Source organism: Nannospalax galili, unplaced genomic scaffold (genome assembly GCF_000622305.1).
Source record: "Nannospalax galili isolate Female #2095 unplaced genomic scaffold, S.galili_v1.0 scaffold155, whole genome shotgun sequence".
Taxonomy (NCBI): Eukaryota; Metazoa; Chordata; class Mammalia; order Rodentia; family Spalacidae; genus Nannospalax; species Nannospalax galili.
In genome coordinates, this window is record NW_008339923.1 from 7,906,899 (window position 1) to 7,916,602 (window position 9,704).

Below are 9,704 nucleotides of genomic sequence, written 5' to 3' on the forward strand. Positions count from 1 at the left end.
CATGCTTTTTATAGGGAGGTTTCACAAAAGCCCGCGTGTGCCAAGCATCTTTTAAACTGATTGGATGCTCTCATGCTCTGAGTACAGGGAAGGTGGTTCTTATTGGTGGGGGCTGCCTTCAGGGCATTGGAATGTGCTGTTACCAGTGGGACCAGGAGTTTCTGTTTTAGACTTATAAGGATTTTAACTTGCCCAGGCTTGTTTAATCTATAGCTTTCTGGGAAGGAAAGTGACAACATGTCTGAGCATGCCCGGGCTTGCCTAGTCATAGCCCACAGTTTAGGGCTAGGGACATTTACAGTTTTAAAGACTAGAGGCATGAGAGTGGAAAAAGGCAGTTTTTGAATCCAAGGCCAGCACAACTTGGGCCCCTTATTCCCCTCTTGAGTTATGGCATGGGTTAAATCTTTAAAACCATAGCAAGCAATTGTACAGAAGCAGAGTAAGCAGTTAGATGGCACAATCAGGGTTGTGGGACCATTTCTATATCATCCCGTGCATCTGGTCTTTGGCTTAACTGGGAGTATTGGGTGTGCAGAACCATCAGTTGGATAGTTTGCAATTTTTCTTGAATAAACTTGAGCAGGGCATTTAAGATACAACGGCCACAAGTAAGTAAGAGCAAAAGTATTATTAGTGGGCCCATCACAGCTGAGAGTAGGGTGGTCAACCAGGGGGATCCGTTAAAAAGTGATTCATACCAAGACTTGAGTTTTTTCTCTAATTTTCTATCCTGAAATCGTTTTTTAGTAGGGCCATAGATTTTTTAACCACCCCGAAGTGATTAACATAAAAACAACATTCTTCTCTTAAGGCAGAACATAGGCTTCCCTGCTGTAGAAAGAGCAAGTCTGATCCCCTCTGGTTTTGAAGCACTACCTCTGTGACGGAGGAGAGGGACTCTTGTGAGAAACGGATTTTTCTAATTCGTGCAAATCTGCATCTATAGCCATCCGAAGGCTGTTGTAGTTTTGGTCCTGAATACTAGGGCACTTGCACCCATCCCGATGGCTCCCCCTATTCCGACTGTTAGGAGGGAGGAAATGAGGATCGCCGTAGCGATTTCTCTTTTTGGCCTAACCCTGCTTTTAGGGACTCCGTGAGGGCCATCATTTCATCATCTGAGTGATAGGAAATCTGAGGGAGCAGTTGAACCAGAACACAGAATCCCTTAGTTTGGTTTAAAACCTGCAAGTGGACACAGGGAGTGAGGCTGGTAGAGCATGCCCACCAAGTATTATTTGGGGGGACCAAATACCCTGTGTGATTCTTGGGCCTGTAGGTGGTGTTACACAGATGGCGGTGGGTTTCGGGTACTTGTCCTATGTATAACCCGTTTCCTGAAACTGACTGTATAGAGAGGTTCTTAGCTGGGTTCCATCTACAATCTGAAAGGTTAGAAAAGCCTGAGGAATTCCACATGGTTGCTATGCCTTCGTAGAAGGGTGGTCTGGCATTTAAGCATAGCCAACAGGATTCAGTTGCCTGGGGATTTGAGGCATTTAGGACTGAGAAGGAAGCCTTTATGATCTCGAGGGGACCCTTGGGCACTGTTGCCGGGTTGTTATGCTGCTCTGGGGTCACAGGGGAGCTGATGGTTCTTTTATTAGCCATCCCTGAATGTTGAGTCGGAGGCGGTGGTGCCAGCACCCGGTTTGGCCCGACTTGTCTAGGGGAATCCACCGGGGAGGATGTCAACTGGACCGTGAACACAGCCCCCGGGGTCTATCCATCCTATCCGGGTCTTACTGTATAAACGAACCCCCCACTGTAATCCTGTTTTCCAGGAAATAGAGGTGTTTTTGCCCTCCTGAGTGAAGGCGAGTCTAACTGGGTTGCAATGGCCCTCAACTGTCCCATCCGCCTGTCTATGCTTTTGGCAGGTTGGACTTTTTCCTGGTACACGACTGAGAGTTATAAAGTCACCTTGATTGGGGGCCGACCACCGGATATGCCCAGTCGACACGACCACGATTTACAGAAGAAATGTTCTCCCCCCCCCAAGGTGACCCTTGTGTTCTGGTTTTGGTTCCTACCGGGACAGACATAAAAGTGGTGGTTTTGGATGTACGCATCATCCCATGTCAGCCGAAGCAGAATTGCGAGGTTGAAGGTCAAGTCAGGATATACCAGGTGTTTAGAGGAGCCATCTTGGTGGTGAAGTTCAGGATCTCCAAGTTAGCTGTGTCGATGATCTCCCATTTTAGGAGATGGGGTTGGTGGGGGTTTCCTGTTAGTGGGGAAAGGAAAAGGAAGGGGAAGAGAAGGAGCAAGGAGAAGAAACTCAAGACTCGGCTGTCAGTTTCAACCTGAGTGGATTGTCCAGTAACCAGGTCACTCTCCATCTCTTGTCCGGGTTGCTTGAGCGGCTGCTGGGCACAGGTTTTAGATGAGAATGATGTATCCAAGTCTTGATGCCATCCACCTTAGCAGCCGTGGGGGTGACGAGTATCAAGGTGTGTGGCCCCTTCCAGCAAGGTCCTAGGGTCTCTTTTTGGTGCCTGTTTACCCAGACCAGGTCTCCGGGCTTAAACCCGTATGGCTGGATAAGGAGTAAATCATACATGTGTCTCAACAAGGGGAAGATGCTGGTTTGTGCCGTCTGTAGCACCTGGATAGACCTAAGAAACTGAAATTCAGACATATTGTTTATGACATCAGAAGGTAGCTTAGGGAGTAATGGGGGAGGTCCCCCATACATGATTTCATAAGGGGTTAAACCATACATGTAGAGGCTGTTCCTAACCTGATATAGAGCAAAAGGAGGCCCACCCAGTCTTTGCCAGTTTCCAAGGTTAATTTAGTCAAGGTCTCTTTAAGAGTCTAATTCATTCTTTCTACCTGTCCTGAGCTCTGGGGATAAGCACAATGAAGTTTCCAATTTGTCCCCAATGATTTCAATAGCCCCTGGGTTACCTCAGAAATGAATGCAGGTCCATTGCCTGATCCTATAACTGAAGGCAAGCCATACCTGGGGACAAGTTTGTCCAAAATCTTGACTACTGTAGAGGCTGTTTCCCCTCTCGTGGGGAAGGCTTCTGTCCATCCTGAAAAAGTATCTACAAACACTAGGAGATACCGATAACCAAACCTGCCCGGTTTTACCTCTGTGAAGTCTACTTCCCAATGAACTCCAGGCAAAGTCCCTCTTTCTCTCCTGCCCATGGGGCTGTCCATTTTGGGGGGAGTTAGTGGCTTGGCAGGAAATGCATTTAGCTAGACAGGCTTCTAGTAGAGGCTGTAGGTTGAAAATCTTGTATGGGACTAGTTCTTTCATTTTCTTTGTCCTAGATGGGTTCCACGGGAGTCCTTGGATCAGGGTAGTTGCCAATTCCTGAGGTAGGATTATCCGACCATCCGTGGTGTATCTCCATCTGTCCTTAATTGTTGTATGAGGCAAGGTGGCAAAATTATCATCATCCTCCTTTGAATAAGTGGGTAAGTCCGGCAAGGTGGGGGGGGGTGGTGGTAAGGCTATCATCAAGCTTACAGTCTGTAAGGCTGCCTCCTTGGCAGCCTGGTCTTCTCTCTGGTTTCCTTGAGCCTCTGGAGAATCCCCCTTCTGGTGTCCAGGGCAGTGGATAATAGCAAGCTTTGGGGGTAGCCAGAGGGCAAAGACTAAGGACAGGATCTCCTGTTTATTTTTGATAGTCTTTCCCTCTGCTCTAAGTAGGCCTCTCTCCTTGTAATTGGCCCTGTGGACATGAGCTGTGGCAAAGGTGTAGTGACTGTCCGTATAGATGTTAACAGTTCTGCCCTTTGCCAATTGTAAGGCCTTGGTTAAGGCAATCAGTTTGGCCTTTTGGGCTGAAGTGCCTGGTGGCAGGGCGGCAAGCCTGTATTGTCTCAGTCAAGGTGACTACTGCCGCCCCCGCATACCTGGTTCCTCCTCGGATGAAGCTGCTGCCGTCAGCGTAGAAGGTGTCATCTGAGTCCTTCCATGGCACATCTATCAAACCTGGTCTGATTCCATGAACTTGGTCCAGGATCTCAACACAATTGTGTATGACTTCCGTGTCCGGTTCTGGCAGCAGGGTAGCTGGGTAGAGCGACGTGCCAGGCAGGAACCTTATGCAGGGTGGGTTGAGGAGCAGTGCCTGGTAATGGGTCAACCTGGCATTAGTCACCCATCAGTCTGGTGGATTTTTGAGGACCCCTTCGATGGAATGAGGAGTGGTGATGGACAGGGGCTGCCCCAGTGTTAGCTTGTTGGCATCCTTAACCATTAATGCTGTGGCAGCTGTGATACAAAGGCATTTAGGCCATCCGGCTGCTACTGAGTCCAGTCTTTTGGACAGATAGGCCACTGGTCACTTCCAGGGCCCCAACTATTGAGTCAGGACCCCCCTTTCCAATGCCCAGCCTCACATCAACAAACAATTGGTAGGGCTTGTTAATATTGGGGAGAGCCAGTGCCAGGGCTTTCAGAAGAGCCTCTTTGATAGTCTGGAATGCTATGTCCTGTTGTTCAGTCCACTGGAAAGAACTCTCCTGCCCTCATATAATGGTCTGGCCATCTCTGCGAATCCAGGGATCCAGAGCCTACAGAAGCCAGCTGACCCCAAGAATTCCCAAAGCTGCCTCTGGGTTTTTGGGGTGGGGATGCCCAAGCTAATTTGTTTTCTGGCTTGAGAAAGCCAGCGTTGACCATCCCTTAAGACATATCCTAGGTATGTTACCTGTTCCATACATAGTTGGGCCTTCTTATCAGATACTTTGTATCTGAGTTGGTCTAGCATCTGTAACAAATCCCTGGTTACCTCTTCCCAAGTACCTTTGTCTGGGGCTGCTATCAGTAGATCATCCACATACTGGAGATTTATAGTAGGGTGGGAGGCCTCATCAAAGATAGCTGGAGAGTTTTTGACACCTTGTGGCAACCTAGTCCAGGTGAGCTGGCTGCTGAGCCCTTGGTCCGGATCATACCATTCAAAGGCAAAGAGTGACTGGCTGCTGGCTGCAAGTTTCAGGCTAAAAAAAGCATCTTTCAAGTCCAATACTGTATATATTTTAAAGTCTGGTCTCAGGGAGCTCAAGAGGGTGTGAGGGTTAGGCCCCGTAGGATGGATATCCTTCATCCTCCAGTTGACTTCCCTTAAATCCTGGACTGGCCAGTAATCCTCAGTCCCTGGCTTCTTAACGGGCAATAAAGGGGTATTCCATGGGGACCAACAAGGCACCAGAATTCTGTGCTCTAGGAGCCGGTTGATATGTTTTGTTATCCCTGCTTTTGCCTCCAGAGTCATGGGATATTGTTTTATCCTGATGGGTTGTGCTTCCACCTTCAGGGGTACAACCACTGGAGTCTCTGTTTAGCCAGTTCAGGTGGGTTGTTCTCCGTTCATACCCAGGATATCATCTTTTGGAGGTTCCTTAGGAGAGGAGGGGGTTCGGATATTGGTGGGGAGGAATACAGCCTATACTCTTCGTCTAGGTTTAAGCATAGAACATAAGCCTCGTGTTGAGAAGTATTTGTTATCTCCTTCCCCGTGAAGTGAATTTGAGCCTTAATTTTAGCTAATAGGTCTTGGCCCAATAGGGGGTAGGGACACTCAGGGACCACCATAAAGGAGTGGGTATCTTCTTGCTCCCTAAGTCTACTGTTCATTTTTTAGTCCAAGGGTGTTGAGCTGTCCCTGTAGCCCCCTGGACCCAGGTGAACTTGTTGGTTAGCTTCCCCATCGGTTTCTTTAGGACCAAATATTGTGCTCCTGCGTCTACCAAGAAGTCAACTGGTTGTCCCTCTACCTGTAAGGTTACCCAAGGCTTGTGGTGGAGGGTCTTCGAGCCCTGTCCTCCTCAGTCCTCCATTCCTGTCAATTCCAGGATCTTAGGGGCCGTTCCCTGCCTTTTGAGGAGGCATTCATTTTTCCAATTCCCCATCTCCTTACAATATGCACGTTGATCCTTTTTAAGGGGAAGTTTCTCCCTACTCCCCCAGAGAGGAGGGCGGCCCCGAGTCAATCGTGCTTGGAACCCAGTGTGTGGTGGCTTTCCCCTTTCAGCAAGGATTTTGGCGAGGCCCTTTGTTTGTCTTTCTTCTGGGGTGTCTCTATTGTTGTACGTTATTGGCTACTGCCACTAGCTCTGTCAAATTTTTGGCTCCGAATCCTTCTATGCGTTGGAGCTTTTTCTTGATGTCAGGGGCCGCCTGGTTAACAAAAGCCATGTTAATTGCCATTTGATTGGCTGGAAACTCTGGGTCCAAAGGAGTGTATGTCCTGTAGGCCTCTAGGAGGCATTCTAAGAAAGCTCCTGGGGCTTCTCCTCTCTCCTGTATCACCTGACTGACCTTAGACAAATTTGTGGGGCGCCTTGTGGTGGCCCGGAGATCTTCCATTAGAACCTGGCGATAGACCTTCAGGTGTTCCCTACCTTCAGCCGTGTTGTATTCTCATCCTCTCGTAGGCTAAGGGGAAAGGATGTGGCTATCACATCCTCATTGTCAGTGGGCCACCCGTCTTCCCCCAGGACCAACGGCATTCCCGTCGGATCCGGTCTCTCTCCTCGGTAGTGAAGAGGACCTGTAAAAGCTGTTGACAATCATCCCAAGTAGGTTGGTGGGTGAAAAGGACTGTGAGGAGGCTGATTAGGGCCTGTGGTTTCTCTGTGAAGAAGGGGGTTTGTAGCTTCCAATTATAAAGATCACTTGTGGAAAAGGGGAAGTAAGCTAACGGGGCAACTCCGTCAGTGTCGGGGGGCCTAATCTCCCTCAGCACCAGGGCTCGGGCAACCCTTTCCCCCCGAGATAGGGTGTGCAGTGGGCTTGGGCCAGGAGGGAGGAAGGGGGAGAGTCCTCCGGCCCTTCCTCCAGGGGAGTTGGTGGGGCACATGGTTCCTCTGGATGTTGGCCCCCCCAAGGTGCCGTCAAGGTGTATGGGGGTGGAAAGAGAACCTCTTCCTCCGGGGCTGATGGAGGAAGGACCGGAGGTCTTGAAGGGTCCCTGGGCCCCTTTTCCTTCAGGGGGAGGAGGGTGGCTGTGCGTTCGAGCCTGGGGGTAGAGGATGGGGTTTCAGCCATTCTGGAGGGTCTGTGACCAGATAACGCCATCCTAGGATATAAGAAATTTGGTCCAGGTGCCCAGGGGACCCAAAGACGACTTCATGAACCCTATAAATGAGAGACAAGTCAAAAGAGCCCTCTCAAGGCCAGCCAACCTTAAAGGAAGGCCATTCGAGGGAGCAGAAAGTCCTCAGGCGGCTGGGCTTAATGTGCAGTGCAGACATCGTAGAGGCTGCCTTCCTGAAATGTGAAAAATGGTCAAGACTAAGAGGCTCAGAAGAAACCTGTTGACCCATCTTGGGGTAGACCTCAAAGAAAGAATAGGAAAAGAGAAGGCACTAAGACCCAGAGGAACAGGAGAAGCGCACGATGGTGAAAACAAAACTGCAAGAAAGAGGCGGAGAGGATTGAAGAAGGAAGCGCTCCACCGTCAGGCAAAAAGATTTCGCAGCACATGGAGTCAGGTGCCTGGCCAAAAGGTGCCAGGCCAGAATACCCCTCGTACTCCTCTGGCTCCAGGACCAATAGCACTTCCGCCTGATCTCCAGTGAGCCCCAAATTGTCTGGACACCAAAAACAGAGACCAGAAAAATTTACCGAAGCTGGTGGCAGACAAGCACTCATCCCAGAAAAGGGGTCCCCAATAGTCCTGAATCCCAGATGAGTCCCCAAAATGTTGGGTCGGAGAATAATTGGAGACCATTCACCAATGTTTTGAATTCAGTAGAATTTATTAAAGAACATCCAATTCTTAAACAAGTAGTCGCGTGCAGACCTCAAAATGCCAAAATGGAGTCTGCCTCGTTTCAGGCTGGAGCACTGGCCCTCAGTATCAGTAAGGAAGAATTACAGCATTCGCCCACCAAGCTGAACTGAGAGGCCCGAAACACAGTTGGGCATGCTTTTTATAGGGAGGTTTCACAAAAGCCTGGGTGTGCCAAGCATAATTTTAAACCGATTGGATGCTCTCATGCTCTGAGTACAGGGAAGGTGGTTCTTATTGGTGGGGGCTGCCTTCAGGACATTGGAATGTGCTGTTACCAGTGGGACCAGGAGTTTCTGTTTTAGCCTTATAAGGATTTTACTTGCCCAGGCTTGTTTAATCTATAGCTTTCTGGGAAGGAAAGTGACAACATGTCTGAGCATGCCCGGGCTTGCCTAGTCATAGCCCACAGTTTAGGGCTAGGGACATTTACAGTTTTTAAGACTAGAGGCATGAGAGTGGAAAAAGGCAGTTTTTGAATCCAAGGCCAGCACAACTTGGGCCCTTCATTTTTCATCTAGTAATTTTTGGGGACACAGCTTTCCTTGTCAAGTCTAAGTGTGACATCAAAAATTCCAATTTATTAGTAATGGAAAATACAATTTGCTTTTTGAGAATGGGTGTCACTACGTAATACAGGCTGGTCTTGAACTCTTCTTGTCTTTGCCTTCCAAATGCTAGGATAAAGCATGCGCCACCACGCTGGGCAAAAAGGGCAATCTTAAACTTCTACTCATGAGGGTACAAATGGATACAGCAGTTTAGAGGCCACAGTTAGCTACAAGGGAGAAGACGGTTTCCTGCGGAATATTTAACTGACGTGGTTAAGGCACACACTTGCAGATAAACCACTCTAGATAAACAGTGCTCAGAAGGAAGAGTACAAGCTGTTACCCAGCCGGTGAAATTTCCTCACACCCCCTTTGAGACGCCATATCACAGGTGGAAAATTTCACTGGTCTGTTTAAAAGGTCACAGGACCCTGAGGCTAGGACAGGGCGCAGACACCGCTTCAACTTTAGCAAGTGCACTCTGTGGTGCACAGGGTACCACGCCGAGGTTTGGAGCTGTGCTAGCCGCGCCCGTGCAGGGCGGCCCAGAACTACCCAGACCCACCCCACCCTGCTGGGGCCCGGGTTTCAGCTGTTTGCCCAGTTCCAGATCTTCCACCCACTCCCTGCAAAATTTTGAGTGTCCAGCGCCAAGCCCCTTCGCCAACGCCGCCATTTTCAGGTTCCCAATCACAGCCGCAGCAATGCTGGCCGCAAGACGGTAGCTGCAGACCCCATGCCCGACCGCGCGGCAGTCCTCCGCTTCCCCTACCTCGCCAGCCGCGGGCCCAGGACTTCCGGCCGGGGCCCCCACCGAGCGCTACGCTGCTCTCTGCTGGGCTCCCCACGTCCCGCCTCCGCGACACGGCCGCTAGCTCAGCTCTCGGGAGAGTCACGGGAGGGGCGAGCGCCGGGGGCGGAGCACGGCGGTCACGCCGCCCGTCCCGTGCCTGCGGGAGTCACGTGTCCGGCGAGGTCACGTGTCCACGCCGCAGCCAATCACCGAGAACGCTGTCCGGGAGCAAGGAGGCTGTGGTGAGAGACCGACCGAGACCGGAGATGTTTTCCAGCCTGGCCCCGGGGACAGTAGGGGCTGGTGCAGCGGTGACGGAGACGCTGACCACGGCGGCCGCTCGGAGGCACTGGTTCCGGGGCTGAACCTCCTGGGTCTGCCGCGCCTCGGATCCGTGCGGGCGAGGGGGGCGTGGCGACCGCAGGGGAGGAAGGAGGGCGCGGTTTCGAGTGTGTCCGGGACGCCTGGGAGGAGACCCCCCTCAGTCCTGAGCGGCTCGCGTCTCCTCCCTACAACCAGGTAGGGCTTGCGCCTGTCCGCCCACCCCGCCCCGCCTGCCACGCGCCGGCCTGACGGTGACAGGCCGTCCGCGGC

General features: G+C 51.0%; 1 protein-coding gene and 1 long non-coding RNA gene across 3 annotated transcripts in view; one reads left to right on the forward strand and one right to left on the reverse strand.

Annotated features, from left to right (window-relative positions):
* Positions 1 to 1,811: 1,811 nt before the first annotated feature.
* On the reverse strand, positions 1,812 to 9,205 carry LOC115070647. Its single transcript, XR_003849791.1, has 2 exons — positions 9,090 to 9,205; positions 1,812 to 2,629 (listed from the first exon to the last, which is right to left on the reverse strand). It is a non-coding gene; the product is annotated as an uncharacterized LOC115070647 (long non-coding RNA).
* Positions 9,206 to 9,328: 123 nt separating this feature from the next.
* Ankrd12 (ankyrin repeat domain 12) overlaps positions 9,329 to 9,704 on the forward strand; it is a 111,183-nt gene continuing 110,807 nt past the window's right edge. For both annotated transcript variants that reach the window (XM_008834670.3, XM_008834671.3), the window contains exon 1: positions 9,329 to 9,629. The gene's annotated coding sequence lies outside the window, so the exon portion shown is untranslated. The remainder of the gene's footprint in view (positions 9,630 to 9,704) is intronic.